Source organism: Triticum dicoccoides, chromosome 5A (assembly GCF_002162155.2).
Source record: "Triticum dicoccoides isolate Atlit2015 ecotype Zavitan chromosome 5A, WEW_v2.0, whole genome shotgun sequence".
NCBI classification, from domain to species: Eukaryota; Viridiplantae; Streptophyta; class Magnoliopsida; order Poales; family Poaceae; genus Triticum; species Triticum dicoccoides.
In genome coordinates this window covers 681,868,251-681,886,287 of record NC_041388.1, presented here as the reverse complement: position 1 = coordinate 681,886,287, position 18,037 = coordinate 681,868,251, and the positions used below count along the sequence as shown (strand labels likewise).

Genomic DNA, 18,037 nt, shown 5'->3' with positions numbered 1-18,037 from the left:
CATTGAATGCTTGCATTATCTATTTGACTTTACTATGTGACTACTTGTCCTGATTGGCTTCATACCATCTTTCATGTTGATCCTTACTGCCTAGCTGCTAATAGTCTTCATGCTTTCACTTCATTGAATACTTGACTATGGCTTGCCTAGTGTAGTCTACCTTCTGCTGCATGTTAATAGGTTCATTTCTATCGTTTGTCTTCGAAACTTCCATGTTTTGAAGACTTTCATAAAAATCGCCTATTCACCCCCCCCCCCTCTAGTCAATAACTAGCACTTTCAGCTGGACTGGTGATACGCTAGCACAATGTGGGATACTACTGACGTGTCCTCCAACGCCACCACTACATTTTAGCAATGGCGCCATATTAGTGACGTCGTATGTCTACGCCAATAAGGCTGTTTTTGGCACGCCATAGCTAGGCTTTTCTTCACTAGCGACCCACCCATCACTTGGAGCTCTACTATCCACCATGCAAAATGATATGAGGTAGATAACAGAGGTGGACTACTCTATCGCCGGAGAAGATCCCGATGTCGAGTAGGATTTACGTGTACTTCAGTGGCGGTCGCCGAAGGAATCGTTGGAACTTGAAAACCCTAGGAAAAACTATCGAATCTAAGGGAGCTGTTAGTGGGTAGCCTCAATAGGAAATTCCTCAGGTGTTAATTTCTTAGTTCTTTACATACATTTGATTCGTTCTTTTTCTTCCTTTCTCTTTGTTACCTTTGTTTATATTTTTTTAAATAAATATATATATTTACAAGATGTTTACATAATTTAAAAGTTGTTCATGTAATGTTTAAAATAATGTTTAATACCATTCATAAAATCTTCGTGATATTTTTAATAAAAAATCAGACATTTCAAAAATATGTTATTGGCATTTAAAAAATGTTTATACAATAGAGAAAGATGTTTGCATAGTTATATTTAAAATGATTTGTACCATCCACAAAATGATTGTGATGCCTTTTCAAAATATTTTCGTGACAGTTTTAAGAATTTTTTATACAATAAAAAATGTGTATACGTAAAATATTTCATATTCAAAAAACTATCCATGAGATATAAAAAGAAGTTCAAACATTTCAAAAATAAACAATTTAAAAAAATGTTTATGCAAACGTAAAAAATTATTGCCTAATTTCCTTAAAAAAATATTTTTCCATTCTAAAATAAATGTTCGTGATATTTTATAAAACTCTACAACACTTAACAAATATTTGAAAATTAAAACGAAATGTTATGTCAGATATTAAAAATGTTCAGTGTGTGTTAAGAAAACATTCACCATGTATTGAAGTTTAGTGCACATTTTACAAAGTATTAAATGTGTATGTTGAAAAAATGGTCAACATGTATTGGAAAAATGTTCAACCTATATATTTAAAATATTCAACTTGTATTTTAAAAATGTCCATATGTATTCAAAAACGAAAAAAAAAATTAACATAAAAAGGATCGATAAATAAAACAAAAGCAAAACCACATGAAAGCCAATAAAAACACATACAAAAAACCTAGGTGAAAGTTTTTAAAGTCGGACAGAGCTGGCCCAAGACGGACTAAATCATGTGTTTAAAAGGGGAATCCTATATGGCGCCTTAAGCGCCGGATTTAGTATGTTTTGCAAACCGGTGAAACACACCTCCCTCCGCACGCTAGTTCCTATATGCATCAAGCCAAGTAATTTTCTTCCACCGATTCAGATTTTGCAGTGATTTTCTGGAAGTATTTTCTTTCATTTTTTTATTCAGTTTTTCATGCACGGTTTTTTCTTTTACTCTTTTTCGATTTTTTCAGATTTTTTCAAACGGATGAACTTTTTTAAATTCGTGAACTTTTCTCAAATTTCATGGACTTTTTTCAGTTTGTGCTCACTTATTTTATTTCCATTTTTTCATGAGTTTTTCAGTTTTGCTAAAAAAAATTAATGTAATTTTGCAAGTCTTCACGATTTTATTCAAATCTGTGAACTTTCATGTATTTCTCTCAAATCCGTGATTTTTTTTCAGTTTTGCTAACTTTTTTAGTGAACTTTTTTTGATTTCATGATATTTTTTAAAATTTCACAAACTTTTGCCAAATATGTAAACTTTTTTTTTGGTGACCTCTTATGAAGCTTATGAACTTTTTTCAAATTTGTGATTTTGTTTCTTCAGATTATTGATATTTTTTCAAATTGATGAACTTTTTTTCTTCTAAAAAGTCAATAGTCAACGGGCATTGGTCAATAGGCAATTGTGGACCAGCCGATCGATGTTAACTGAGTGATCGAACGATCGATTTATTTGGATGGAGCGAACGAACGCCGCTGCTCGTGTTATTGTGTTGGCCCATGGAAACGATGGGCGTGAGCGCTAGGTTAGTTAATTGGCGCTGAAGGCCTCCAATAGGAGCTCCCAAGCTAAACCAAGGACGAAATCTGTTTAGCGCGGTGGCCATGTCGAAGAAGGACGCGAATCGGCTAGTGGTGGTGGTGGAGGCTAGGCCTGGGCATTCGGTATAAACCGAAATTTCGGTTCCTACCGTTCGGTTTTTTTGGAAATTCGGTTAACAATCATGAAAACCGAAAAATGCATTAAAAAATAGCTAACCGATATTTCGGTTAACCGAGTTATTCGGTTTGGTCTACGGTTTATACCGTATTAGCTGAACACGCACAAAGATTTTTAGTTGCCTAGGGTCGTTCCACCTGCGCTCATATATATAGTTGCGCTTGTCACCCCATTCTCTGTAGCCGGACGAGGTGGGACTAAACTAACCGGCAACACTGCTACTTTTTTTTGAGACAATCAGCAAAGCTTTATTGATCCGTCACACAGTTTACATGGACGAAATGAAGATCCCCAGGGTGGCACAACCAAACATGGCGACCAAGCCCCAGTTTAAGTGCATGCTTTGCTAGATTGTGAGCTTCGACGTTCGAGCTCCTAAACTCATGAACAAAATTACACGTAGTAAAACTAGTAGAGTACTTTAGTATTTCATGTATAATAGCTCCATAACCAGCCCCGCTTCTTCTCTTGAGATCTTCTATCACCACTGAGCAATCAGAAGCCACATGTATAGCTTGTATGTTTAGATCCTCTGCCAATGCCAGCGCCTCCCTTACCGCTAGAGCTTCCAAAGTTGTCGGACCAGTTATCCCTTTAAATACCACCGATGAAGCACCTAGATAGAGCCCATTGGATCCAACCGCCGGAGCACTTGACGAAGGTGAATGTAGATGCTGCGATTTCGGGACGACGAGGGGTAGGCTCAGTGGCAGCAATTTGCAGAAACACTGCTACTTTCTGTACGTGCATGTACGTGGAAACAAGCCCATGAGGCCATGACAGATTGGGCCTTGTATGGAGATGGACGGCTTGGGCCATGTGAAAAGTCCACTCGCTGTCACAGGAGAGGCACCTAGCGAGAGATTTTTCATTCCCAGCCACACGAGCGCACGGTAGAAGCTCGGTTTCTTCGGTTAACCATACCAAACAACCGTACATGCTGAATTAAATTCGGTTAGCAGGGGCAAAAACCGAATTTTCCTGTGGCAGCACTAAAGACCGAAAATTCAGTATTTTAGGTTTCGGCTTCGGTTCGGTATTCGGTATGTCGGTTTTTATGCCCACCCCTAGTGGAGGCGACGACCGATGACAAATCCGTTTGCAACCTCCACCCACCTACGAAGGACCGCCTCGCCAAGTTCAGCGATGAAATTGTGCTGCACAAGGGCAAGCGTCGTCGCGATGCCACCTGGAAATCCCCCAACGCATGCTACGAGCACACGCTCAAGAAGGATCCGGACCACATGGTGGCCCGCTCTAGCTTGCGCGTCCACATCGCCGACGTCGTGCTCGTGCACCGGTGCCAGGTGCCGCCTAGGGGAGGAACATGCACAAACTCCCCGTGAACGACACTGTCGAGGGCATCACCAATGACCTCATCCAGCCCTACCCCAGGCCCTACTTCATGGAGACATGAGACACGACGCCCGGTCCATAAGGGCCACCTTTTCCTCGTGTGTGGCATCGAGTTCAAAGGTCATGGCGGTCAAGCTCTTCAACTGCGAGTGCTGAACTACTGCGTCCTCGTGTTCGACTCCAAGGTCTTCTGTGACGGCGAGCCAATACAGAGGGAGGACGATGAGAGCTAGCGTCCTCAACATTGGGTATGGCAACGTTGTCGGTATGCCGAATGAGATGTCGCAGTCTCGTAGATCAAGGAGCTAGCTAGTTGAGTTGCCGCTCAGGCACCCGCAACTCTTCAAGTCGATTAGTGTCAACCTCCGAAGGCATCCCAATGTATGGCCCTCCCAGCTCCGGCAAGACGGCGGTCACCCCTGGTGGGCGGGCAGCTCCATCAACGTCCTGGAGATCATGTCCAAGATGATAGGAGAGAACACGACCTGATGATTTTTATTTCAGGGCCATTTAAGGGCCGCGTGACTGAATTTAGAATTTTGTTCAGTCAATTTTAATTTTCCATTCATTCCATATCAGACGGAGAGAGAAACATTTCATGTACAATGAAAAATGCCTGACCTAAATAAATTTCCTTACAGTCAGTCTTTTTGCAGCAGCCAAACTCAAGTCTTTGCCCACAGAAACGAAGGTGAGCCCACAATATAGTACATGGGCTACATATCGGCTAATCTGATAGCAATGGATCATACAAATTGAAAAAAGCGCAAGACTAATTATCTTGTAAAAATAATGCATGGATCATAGAAATTTAAACAACAAATCATAGAGATAGGTGGTGGTGGTAGACGGAAGATTTATAGAGAAGAAAGAATTTGAGGCAGCCTGATGAAAGAAGGTTTTCTAGACAAGGAAGAATTTTAACAAGCCTACTAGCCTTCCTGAGGAAAGAAACAAAACAAAATAACAGATGGACTCGACAGATGAAAATCCATTTCTGCACCCGAGCTCATCTGCACCCGCACCGGTGAAAAAAAATCAAAATAAATACTATAAAAATTCAAAAAATTCCAAATAAAATTTGCGTGGTAGACAATTTGATGCGTGAGACCCGCTCCAAACTTCAAGTCGTTTGGACATATGAGCAGCTCTCAGCAAAAGAGACAAATTGGAGGTATGTAAAAATGTTTACTGTTCATGTACTATTTTGGCCCGATTTGTCTTTTTTGCTGAAAGCGTCTCATATGTACAAATGACTTAAATTTGGAGCAGGCCTCACGCATCAAATTTTCTATCACACAAAATTTATTTGGAATTTTTCGAATTTGTTTTGAATTTTTTACGAATTTTTTCTAACCGAATGCAGATGAGCCTGGGCACCAAAACGCCCTACTCACAGACAGAAGGCTTTCAAGAGAAGAAAGAATCTAAGACAACCACCAACCTACTACCCTTTCTGAATAAAGAAACAAAACACATTAACATATAAACTTAAGTACTCGACCCATTACAACCACAAAACAGAAGACCACCAGATACATGGGCTTAGTACGAAACATAACAGAAACTTAAGCTATACCCTGCAAGACAACATACAAAAGATAAAAATAAAGTTTCTAAGGAAGAATGACTTAGTAGCATTGGTATCACTCATTAAGAAGAAAGAAAATGAAACAAAAACTGCAATAACAGTAATAATGAAGTTTCGTAAGGAAGAATGGATTAGTCGCATAGGTTAAGAAGGGGAAATTTTTTGAAATAACACTCCTTGCGCAACTTTGCACAGTGATTGTACTTTTTTAATATGCAAAGAATAATCATATGATAGCACAATTTTTGCGCTCCAGTATATACACAAAATAAATAAGAAGTTATTTTAAGTGAATATTTTATAATAATGATGATTTTTTCACACAATATACAAATAAATTATGATTATTTATAATATGTAAGAATAATCATATAATACAGGAATTTTGGTCTAAAAAAATTATAAGAAGAAATGAATTAGTGATATTGGTATAACCCTTAAAGAAGAAAGAAAATGAAATAAAAAAATTAAGTTTTTGAAGGAAGAAAAAAAATTAGTGGCATTGATAACTAGAATTACACTTTTGGTAATATGTATAAAGAATAAGGATATAATATTACAATTTTCGCAATGTAGTACAATTTACACACTCATTGTATATTACTTGTGGGTATATGTTTACACTCACTCAACATCCCAGAAATATCCATCAAGAAAAAAAATCGACAAAAGAAGAAAACTAAAACACATAAAAATAGAAGGGAAAAATAGGCAACTGGTAACGGGCTTCACCCCCAATAAGAAAATAGACTAACCCTGGAACGAGGCCAAATCAAAATTCGGTCGAAGTAGTCATGAAAACAGCACAAGGGGAAGAAAAGACAACACGAATCTTGACAAAAGAATCAATTGTCAGAAAAACGACCTACCCAAATTTAACAAGCAACTTACATATGGCTAAACTGTTTTGTTTCAAAGGATAAGCAGGAAATTGTACATGGGGCAAAAGATGAAAAGGGGAAAAGAAAACAAACCAAACCACATTTTTTTTCGCAATCCCTATGAGCACATATCTTCTATCCCTCCGTTCCTAAATATAAGACCTTAATAAGATTTCACTATAAACAACATATGGATGTATGTAAACATAATTTAGAGTGTAGATTCACTCATTTTGCTTCGTATGTAGTCAATAGTGGAATCTCTAAAAGGTCTTATATTTAGAAACGGAGGGAGTACATCTAAACAGCTAGCCACCGGTAACTATTGTAGAGCATATCTAACTATGCCACCTCATTACCCAATAAGCTTTAGAAATTAATTGCATGCATGCATCAATGCATGTGTCCTTCATGCTCGTTATCTTCTCTCATAAACTTCTGCGGGCTTTTTCTCAAACTCCCTAACGCTAACTGAGTGCAAATAGGATATGATCAAACATATTTATTATATTACCATTTCAAATATTCATGTTCATACAATCCAAGCTCATGAAAATATATATATCACAGCCAATTCAGGCGGCAATGAGCGGGGTGTCATGTAGTTATCTGTATGAGCAGCACCTCCGTGAGAGTGAGCAAACATAAAGGTTGACACCCAAAAAAAGAAGAAATATTACTAATTTACTATCGACTGCTATGCTAATAAGTAGTGAGTGACCTATTGATCCTCATTATGGGGCACTAGAGTGGAATACAATCGTGCAAAAGAGAGATACATAACCAGAGTCTAATTTGTTAAATCGTGAACACTTGACTCCTCCAGTGCTCACTGGTTGCACATGTTCCGAGAAATACTCTTCCATGCTTTACTTCAGAGCATCATCGCTCCCAAATTCCAACAGGTCTTGAGGTAGCAAACAGGCTCTTTGGGTGTGTTGCTTTTCTCAACGCTTGCAACAAACTATGTTAACTAATCCTGTAAATTCGCTTAATCATTCGGGCGCGGTACGTGCTTAATTTCCTTGATTCTGCGTCAACTTGTGCCTCGTCGTCAGCAAAGTTCCGATCATAGATCTCAGCAGAGAGAAACATGGCATCCGAAATTTAGTTCACCACAGGATGCTGCTTGAGAACATGGTTACTACCAAAACTCGACAGCGTCCATAACCATCTGTTATCAGCTTAGGGATAACATGGGTAAAATCAAATAGAAAAGAACCATACAATATCTTGTTGCTTAAGCACAAGTGACATTTTTCTACGTTGACGCTTCTTCCATAAAATCAGCTAATGCTACAAAAACATATGTGTGTCAGAGTGTATGATGATGAACCAAACGCTAGATGAGGTAACTGAGCTAGTTACCTGCTTGTTCATCGAGAAGGTCTTCTCCCTTGCAAGCTCCCAATTCCCTTCCATGGCACAACGGGGTGCTCCCAGGGATAGTACGGATACCCGATTCCCGATCACTTACTGAAGTTTCTGCCCTATCACTGCCTGCACTGCTGCTGCAGCCACCGGCCGGTATGAAATGCTGAATCCAGGGGCTTTCAGGCTGGCGCTGTTCGGGCCGGACTTGAGCACAAGCATTGGTCCTCCTCTTAAACTCGACTTTCCTCCACACTCCACCTTGGAGAACCTTGAACCCATTGGTACCCGAATCTTTGTTTTTGGCAGCGTGCGCGTGGTTGTGGAGTTGATCATTTTTTAGAGGAGAAGGGCTAGAAGGCCCTGGCTCCACCTCATTGCTCGATGGAAGCAAGTGTTTGTAGAGTTGATCACGGACGAAAGAAGCTTCCAAGGACCTTATATAAGTCCCGTGCCTCTCATCCGTCCAGCCCGCCGACATAAGTCTGTAATCTGGTTACCCTGCGAAAGAAAGAACGATCAAACACCACGGAGCGGCATATCGTAGCAATGGAAACACGGAACTAGTTGTTACCTGGGCAATGCCGATGGCCGCCTTGACCGATGAAGGAACCGATGAAGGAATGGATCTGGGATTCGGCCGGGAGTGGGATAGAAATAGTAGCAGGGCAACGGATGGGAGCAGGGAGAGGATGAATGAATGAGCCGCACACACGTATGTGATGCTATTTCTGCAGGTATTATGGGAGGGGAGTGAGGGCAAAAGCGGCCGCCAATCTAAGTGTCTGGGCTTTTTCCGGCGTCGCGGGGAAATATCTCGCGGGCGGGCGCGTGCACGGATATTTCCTTGGCGCGATCGATGGAGTGTCCCGGCCAGGTACGCGATCGTCCTAAAAATCCAAAAAGATTAATGAAAACATTCACTAATCACGAACGAATTCCATTAAGCATGCGGGACGTCCTTTTTTCTTGTTTTATTTACGAGAGGTACTCCAAGCTGGTGGGCTGGAGTGGACAGCACGGCGGCGACGAGCGCGGCGTTGCTGGATGGCATGTCATGGCGACCTGTTTGCTTGCTGGTGGACGAGCGCAGCAGGGCGACGGCCGCCATGCCCGCGCAGTTGGTTGCTGAGCGGGGAGAGGCGGTCAGTGATGCCGGCGAGCAGCGTGACGGTGTCGCCGATCGAGGCGTCGATCGGTCGTCCCGCCCAACCCGAGGAAGTCGAAGCCACTGAGATGGCCAAATTTTCTGCCGCTCGCCACCGGCGTGTGCCTCTGCCATTCATTCTACATGGAGGGACCTGTGTGCGCGGAAGCCGTTGGAAGGGCCACCCCGTCGTCGCCGCCATTGGGGGTAAGGTTTGACGTGCACTCTGAAATGAGAAAACGTACGTCTACGGCTCAAGATCAAGGACGTCATGATGACATTAGAAAAATCGCGCATTTTAAAAATATGTCCGTGTCAGACTTAGAAATGTTTATACAATGTGAGGAAAATGTTTTGGCAATTTTAAAATATTTTGCACCATTCAAATAAATAAATATTCATGACATTTTAAAAAATGGTCAAACATTTCAAATGTATGACTTTTAAAACAAATAATGGCAAAAATTTCAGACAATTTACAAAGATTTTGATTTTTAATAATATGCAAGAATAAGCATCAAGTAGTAGATTTTTCATAAAAAATAGTTTTCTAAGAAGGAATGAATTAGTGACATTGGTCATAGAAATTGAAAAACGAACACGCAAGACTAATTATCTTGTAAAAAACAATGCATGGATCATTGAAATTGAATAAAAAAACATAGAGAAAGGTGGTGGTAGTAGACGGATGATTTCTGGAGAAGAAATTTCTTGAGGCAACCTGTTGCATAGAAGGTTTTCTAGATAAAGAAGAATTTTAGGTAGTCTACTAGCCTTCCCGAAGAAAGAAAGAAAAAAGCAAAATAACACATGGACAGAAGGCTTTGTAGAGAAGAGAGAATCTAAGGCAGACTACTACCCTTTCTGAAGAAAGAAACAAAAACAAAAGGATAGACCTAAGCACTTGCCCCTTTGCAATCACAAAACAGAAGACCACCATATACTTGGGCTTAGTATGAAACATAACCGAAACATACCCGATACCTTGTAAGACATAAGACAAAATAAAAATAAATAGGTAAAGAGAAAAAAAAAGCTTTCTAAGGTAGAATGAATTAGTGATATCGGTATTATCCTTTATAAGAAGAAAGAAAATGAAACAAAAACTAAAACAAAATCAAAGTAATAAAGTTTTCTAAGAGAGAATGAATTAGTGCCATTGCTATCACTCTCACAAAACTTTACAATGAAATTGCACTTTTTACAACACACAAAGAATAAGTGTATAATATTGCAGTTTTCACACTCCAATATAATTTACACACATATTGTATAGTAATTGTGTGTGCATGTACACAAGAAAAAATGATGTTTTCCTGAGAAAAATGAATTACTGACATTGGTATTATCCTTTAAGAAAAAAGCGATTATTTTAAACAAATAATGACAAAATTTTCAGACAATAAATTGTCATTTTGTATAATATGCAAAAATAAGCATATAATAGTGGAATTTTTGTAAGAAAAGTTTTCTAAGAAGGAATGAATTAGTGGCAATGGTATAATCTTTAAAGAATCTGGAATATTAAAAGACCATGGTATATTCTGTGTGATCGTTCTTTCCTGGCAAATTTTAGCATGGTCCCTCTTACCTTCCCTTTTCACGTGAGAGGTAAGAGTACATAATAGATCTGAACCATTGATTTGATTAGCTAGTGGTTTGATTAACTCTTATCTTCGTACCTCTCATGTGAAAAGAGGGGGTAAGAGGGAACACGTTAAAATTACTCTCCCTCCTTAGGAAACTTCATTTTCTTCTTTAGAAATGAGATTGCGCTGGTGAAAGGAGCAGAGCAGTTCATGATAATTCTTATGTTGTGGCGAACATGAACATTTGGTTGACATTGCAAGTAACAGTTGCCAGAATACAACAACGACAACAACAGAAAGCATAGAAGTGGAACAATATTACTATCTACTATACCATGGTAGTAAGTAGTGAGTGGCCTATAGATCGTCATTATGGGGCACTAGAGTGGAACACAATAGGCGGAAACTTCAAAACAGTGAGACACATAACCAGAATCTAATCTGTTAAATCGACAACGTTTAGCTCTTGCACTGCTCACTGGTTGCACGTTTGCCAGAACAATACTGCTGGATGCTTTACTTCAGAGCATCCTTCCTTCCATGTTCCAACCGATTTTGACGTACTAAACAGTCTCTTTGGAGTTTGGATGTGTTGCTTTTCTCAACGATTGCAACAGACAATGCTAATTTATCCTATAAATTCATTTGATCATTCGGGGGTAGTAAGTTCTTGCATGCTTTTCTTGATTTTACTCGACTTGTGCCTTGTCATCAGCAAAGTTCTGCTCACAGACCTCTGCAGAGAGAAACATGGCATCGGAAATTTAGTTCGCTAGAGGATGCTGCTTGAGAGCATGGTTACTACCAGAATTCAACATCGTTCATAACCATGTTGTATCAGCTTACGGATAACATAGGTTAATTAAGTCAGAAAAGAACCATACAATATCTTGGAGCTTAAGCACAACCGACTGTTCTACGTTGATGCTTCTTCCATAAAATCAGCTAATGCTACAAAAACATATGTGCGCCCGTTTGTATGATAATGCACCAAACGCTAGATGAGGTAATTGAGCTAGTTACCTGCATTTTCCTCGAGGTGGTCTTCTCCCTTGTGAGCTCCCAGTTCCCTTTCATGGGACAACGGGGTCCTCCCAGGGATAGTCCGGATACCCGATTCCCGGTCAACTACCAAAGTTTCAGCCCCATCACCTACTGCACTGCTGCTGTAGCCATGCGGTATAAAATGCTGAATCCAGGGGCTTTCAGGCAGGCGTCGTTTGGGTAGGACTGGAGCAGAAGCATTGGTCCTCCTCTCAAATTTGAGTTTTCTCCACACTCCACCTTGGAGAACCTTGAACCCACCGGTATCTGAATCTTTCTGTCTGGCATCAAGATCGTGGTTGTAAAGTTCATCATTTTTCAGAGCAGAAGGGCTCGAAGGCCCCGACTCCATTGCATTGATCGATGAAGGCATGAAGCCAAGTGTGTGTAGAGTTGATCACACACGGAAGAAGGTTCTAGGGACCAATTATACATTACGTGCCTCTCACCCGTCCAGCCCGCCAACATCGAGTCTGTAATCTGGTTACCCTGTGAAATAAAGAACAACCAAACATCGCACGGAGCTGCAAAACATGACACAATGGAAACACAGAACTAGCTACACAAAATAAAATGGGTAACAAGAGAAGGTGGCGGGTTAGTTGTTACCTGGGCAATGCAGACGGCTGCCTTGACCGGTGGATCCTGGTATACTTGACCCTTGTCTATGAAGAGAAGGATCTGGGATTCGGCCGGGAATTTGATAGAAATACTCCCTTCGTTCCAAAATATAGCGCTTCCTCTATTTCCGTGCTTTAACTTTGACTATAAATTTAACCAACGAGGCCGACTGCGGCGGGAGCAAAATTTATACCAGTGAATTCGTATTCAAAAGAAGTTTTCAATTATATAATTTTTTCTTCCACCGCAGTCGGTCTCGTTAGTTAAATTTACGGTCAAAGTTGAATCTCAGAAAGCGCGGCCACACTATATTTTGGAATAGAGGGAATAGTAGCAGGGCAATAGGTAAAAGCCGGCGGAGGGTGAATGCATGAGCCACATAGACATATGTGGTGCTATTTCTGCATGCATATATTAAGGGAGGGGGGCAAAGGCAAAAGCAGCGCCCACCAATGTGCATGGGCCTTTTTTTGACGCGGCGGGGAAATATCTCACGGGCCCGCGGGAGACTAGAGTAGAAGGGAGCTGCGTGCGCTTTATACCACTTCTTCGTTGCCCCTGGTCGGGTTGCTTTTCATCCTCGACGCAACGCAACGACATGCCAACTTTCCGGCCTTTTCGATGCACATGACAACGACATAGCATTATATTTGAAATTTCTGGTTTCCTTCCTATAGTTCTGGAACTTCATAAAAAGTATCGAATTGAATTGCAAAAAATATTATATTTTAGGGCCAGTTTTTTTGGGCGGCTTTAAAAATAAGTTGCGTCTTCCTAGCTTAAAAGATAAGTCGCCATTAAAATTTATTGAGACTTCTAAATTAGTTCATAACTAGTGTAGAAACCCCAATAAATAAAAGAGACGGCTTATGGAAAAAGCTGATGAGGAGGCGGCTTATTTTCTAAGCTGCCAGAAGAACTGGCCCTTAATACGGAAGGTAGTACTAGTTAAAAGAAAATCCTCAATACTTGCGAGTCGGGTACACTTTGTGCTAACTTTCTTATGCGGTTACATAGATACATCATTTTCTTTGCAAGATGACATATAGGTCGACATGCACACATGTGCACCAGGGATCAAGATAGGCTATGCGTTAACGCCTCGCATCTTTTGATACCGACGAGCACGAAAAAAAGATGTGGCGTACTATTATTTCTAATGCAAAACCAAAGCAATTATCGCTATTGTATGTCAGTTTTATATTTTGATATAGACTACATACAGACTGAAATTAGTGAACGAACACACTAAAACACATCTATATATAACCGATTTAGAAAAAATATATTAAAACATCTTATAATAATGAACGAAGAGAGTACTAAACAAAATGACGAATAGAAGAACAACCTAAATTATATTGCTAATGAAGATTTAATGGTGTTTAGCAAAGATGACTAATTAAGTATCCCAGGCACAATGTAACGCACTATCAACATCAAGTCATTAAGACGTATGTAGTCATATCTAACTACGTGAGAAAATGAAAATTTGTGCCCAAGATGATCGGCTGATTCCGCCGCCGAACCTCATTCCCTTGCCACGCTCTCTTGACGCCCGTCCGTCTGAAACACATGCTCACGTGAGTTTAGGAGTGTTACAGGGTGACACCGCATCACCCTCTCGCGCCATGTGTCTCCGGCAACCGGCGGCTCTAGTGGCTCGCGCTTCTCCTGTTTGGCCTCTTCCAACGATGAGGCGGTCAAAGTGTCCCACGGTTTTATTGCCGGCGGATCTTGCACCGTGCTCTAGTGTGTTGGTACACTCATTGGATGGCTTCGTTACACCGACCAGCAGAGTTCAAAGGAGGAAGACCGATTGAGAGATTTAGAAAGGGAAAATTTGTGGTACAGAAGGTAAAATGCACCCATGATGAACAGTAAAATCATAAAAAAAATAACCAAAAAATTAAAAACAATATGAAACTTTGTGTCATTGAACAAATGTTTTAGGTGCTTGCCAAATTTGTTGGCCAAATAACATCGAATGAGCTCCATTCAGACAAAATAAAAATTCTCCTGAAACATTGCACATAAGTTTGAGCAAATTTTGTTTCTTTTACAAAGCTTTTCGGATGTCATTTGGCCACCAAGTTTTGCAAGTACCTAAAACATTTGGCCATAATCGAAGTCACAAAATTTTGGATTTCTTTGATTTTTGTTGTTGCTATTTTTCAATCATGGGTGCCATGTCCATGGGTGTGGAAAAACCACTCTCGAAAGAAAGTGCTCTGGGTGGAGAATTGTTCCTACGCATTAGTTTTACAAAAAAAGTGTACGCACTGTGCGAGGAGGACTAACCATCATCAGAGGAGGGCTCCGTTTTTAGGTGTTTCTTTAATTTTTGTTAGGGTTTGTGTCCTTCTTAGAAAGACGAGACGACGACGGTTCTTGAAGATGGAATAATGTTCTTCCCGCCTAGCCCCCGTCCCGATGGTACGTCTAGCATCATCGGAGAGCGTGTGGAGGTGTGTCTCCGGCAGATATCGCGGGATTCAGTTGTTGGTTGTCCTTGGTGGATCCGTTCGGATATGGTCTTTGTTCGTTTTTGTTCATGTGTCTTCAGGTTGGATCCTTCCGATATAAGTTTCTCTTAATCCACGACGGTTGCTGTTTTGGTGCGTTGATCCTATGGGGTCTTAGCACGACGACTTCCCGACTGTCTACTACAACAAGTTGTGCCTCGCTCCGGCGAGGGAGGGGCAATAACGAGGGCGCGTCTTCGGCTCGCTTCAGTGCTTGTAATTGTCGCTCGGTGGTCAACGAATCTGGATGTAATTTTTTTTTGTGTTCACCGTACTGCCATGATTAAAGATGAATAAATCTAAAGTTTCACGCAAAAAAAGATCGAGCTTGAACTAATACGTAAGATCCGCTGCCGTGTGTCTCACCTCCTCGGCCACTCGACAATCTTCTGCCATCCTCCGCTCGGTGGTCCGGCTACATGGTGACTGCAGCAAGATCAGATCGAGCAGGTTCTCCCGGGGTTCATACTTTGACTGCTCAGACTTAGTCGGTGCGTCCGCTGTCGGACGATGAATATCCATCGTCTACTCGGGCACTTATGGAATCATTCGCACACGTCGGGTAATATCAGCTCGCAGCATTCATTCGCTACCGTAGTCGCCAACTCTCCTCCGCCTCTACTCTCGAGGCCGTGTTGCGACATCCAGTCGGCCACACAGCCTGTAACTGCTCAGGGCTCCAGCTCCAGTCACTCCTTTGCTCCAACCCCCGCAGCCTATGTCATTCATGCCGACGGAAGGACCTCCCGGTTCGTGCATGGAGTTTACCAGCCGTTGCCAATATGGTCGGCTGCCTTCTTCTTATGATGTGGAAAGCAAAACAAGAATTGTGTACAAATGGTATATTGTATAACAATTTAATTTGGAAAATGGATGTAGCACACCCTGATAGTGCGTTTGTTTCGGGTACAAAATGTCATTGGAAATCCTCACTTTTTTAAGACAGAAGAGAAGCAAGCAACATATCGAGGAATTGACCAGGGCCTGCACAAACGGAGGAGAATGTGGTTAATTCGATACAACACGAAAAACCTTATCAGCACCATAGATGTGGCACCAGAGTTCTTCCTCACCGAGGCTGGTGCCTGCTATACTTGACTCACCCGGTGCCATCTCTCTTGCTTCGTCGTCGATGCGGGCCCCGCCAGGATGGGGAGACGCAAGCGGGTCATCAACGCCGGCCACGACTACACCACCATTCATGGGCACCATGGCCGAGGTGCAATTCTTTCTACCGCCGTCATTCCCGCCGCCCTCGTTTACTCCACCAATCAAGCACACCGGGGCTGAGGCCCATGCCGTCGTCACCCCTTCTCCACTGAGGCGTGACGGACGCTACCTCGTTAGTGTTAATGGTGCAGTAGTCACTGTTTGAGGACTCAATAAGTAGGGACTTGCGTCCTACGCAACCTCGACTTCAAATGTACTCCCTCCGTCCCAAAATTCTTGTCTTAGATTTGTCTAAATACGGATGTATCTAGTTAAATTTTAGTGTTAGATACATCCGTATCTAGACAAATGTAAGACAAGAATTTTGGGACGGAGGGAGTAATCTCTTTCAGAAATCTCTTTAGTCTTTCAATAATTCTAGAGTTGCTTCAAATATTTAAAGCCTTAGAGTTTCATTAGGGGCGTAATGAGTAGGCGTGAATTTTTTTTGTTAGGGTCATTTCAAATTTGGAGTTCGACCAACTTACGGTTGCTCCAAAGATGCCGACTATTTTAGAACCTCTTGTGTTAGATGAGGAGGATGTTGATGCCGAACATGATGGCAAGCTTCTCTCCCATCTGGTGAATGACATGACCAAAGTTAGAGGGGACTTGGATGATAATGTACGTGATACAATGTTATGTGAGCTTGTCATGTTGGTAAGAAAACAGAAGTCCACTTCCGTGAAGAACAGATGTCTCCTTAGCAAGTGGCTGTTTAAACTTTCTGTCGAGACGGAGGCCACTTGGGCTCAGATCTTATGCAACAAGTATCTCCACTCTAAAACCTTGTCCCAGGTGACAGTGAGGCTGACTGACTTACATTTTTCAAAAGGGCTGATGAGAGTTAAATCGCTCTTTTTCAATAGAACAAGATTCATAGTTGGAGATGGTACCGCCACGAGATTCTGGGAGGATACATGGCTAGGGGAGACTCCCCTAGCACTCCAATATCCATCCCTGCATAGCATTGTTCAGCCGCGCCCCCAACAAGGCCCCCCAGGCGAGTTTTCGGCCGCCGGCGCCAAAAAATCGGCCCAGTCGCGCCCCCATGGGTCCAATTTTCGCCGGCTCGGGCCGAAATTGGCGCCGGCGGACCCAACCCGACCCCGGCGTGCTGGGGGACGCTCGGGGGCGCCGGGCGAATCTTTTTTGGCACGAAAGAGCTGCGGGTCCTCCTTGCCAGCGACTCGTCTCGCTTCTCGCCCTTCGTCGTCCTCATCGCCTCGTTTCCCATGGCGAATCGCGTGTATCCGCTCCTCCCTGCCGCGGGCGGCGAGGGAGGGGCCACGCTACGTCCCCGACAGCCCGCTCTGGGAGCCATACTTCTGCCGCCGCCACGCCGAGCAGCTCGAGGCCACCAACGGCGTTGTTCCCTTCGGTAGGCTCAACTCCGAGGGAAGGCGCCGATGGTGGGGCGTGCCCGGCCGCACGCTGGAGGCCGTCCTCGAGTACATCGAGGGCGGCAACACGCCGAGGCTGGAGTACCCCTCCCCCCGTCCTTCTCTCGCCGTCGTGGGAGCTCGTGGACGCCGAGGCGCGTGGACCCCGGGGCGTCCTCCTCCTCGTCAGGTCGGTCGACCGGCTCTCCCTGCCTCCGCCCCGTCAAGCCGAAGCCCCAGGACACGCCCCAGGAGGCCCCTGTCAGCGCGCACACCCGCAGCTCCGGCGTCCGCATCGATGACTCCGCCCCCGCCTCTAGCCGCCTCGTCCTTGTCAGGCCGAAGCCGGAGCCTGGCCTTCTTGCGAAGTACGAGGAGATAGCCCGGCGCGGCTTCTCCGACGAGGACGCCCTACGGTGGGCGCGAGACGACTACCTCCGCGACGAGGTGGTCCGGCAGCGCCAGGCCCTGGAGGAGATAGCCGCCCGCAAACGTGGGCGCGAGGACGAGCACGACGTCGTGGTCCTCGACAGTGACGACGACGACGACGACGACTACACGCGGTTCTACCGACTCCTCGGCATGTAGATCTGCAAGGCGGCGGGCGGCGAGGAGCGGCGAGGGAGACGGCGAGGAGTAACCTAGTAGCTTTTTTTTCTTTTTGTAAAATATTTTAAAGATGAACGAACTCGCCGAAGTTTGGTTGAATTTGCACTGTGTTTGTGCCGTAATTTATATTTTCAAAAAAACATGGGCGCC

At 43.0% G+C, this 18,037-nt stretch overlaps 1 pseudogene; it reads right to left on the bottom strand.

Annotated features, from left to right (window-relative positions):
• Nucleotides 1-7,359: 7,359 nt before the first annotated feature.
• On the bottom strand, nucleotides 7,360-8,872 carry LOC119300439 (annotated as a pseudogene).
• Between the last annotated feature and the right edge of the window lie 9,165 nt (nucleotides 8,873-18,037).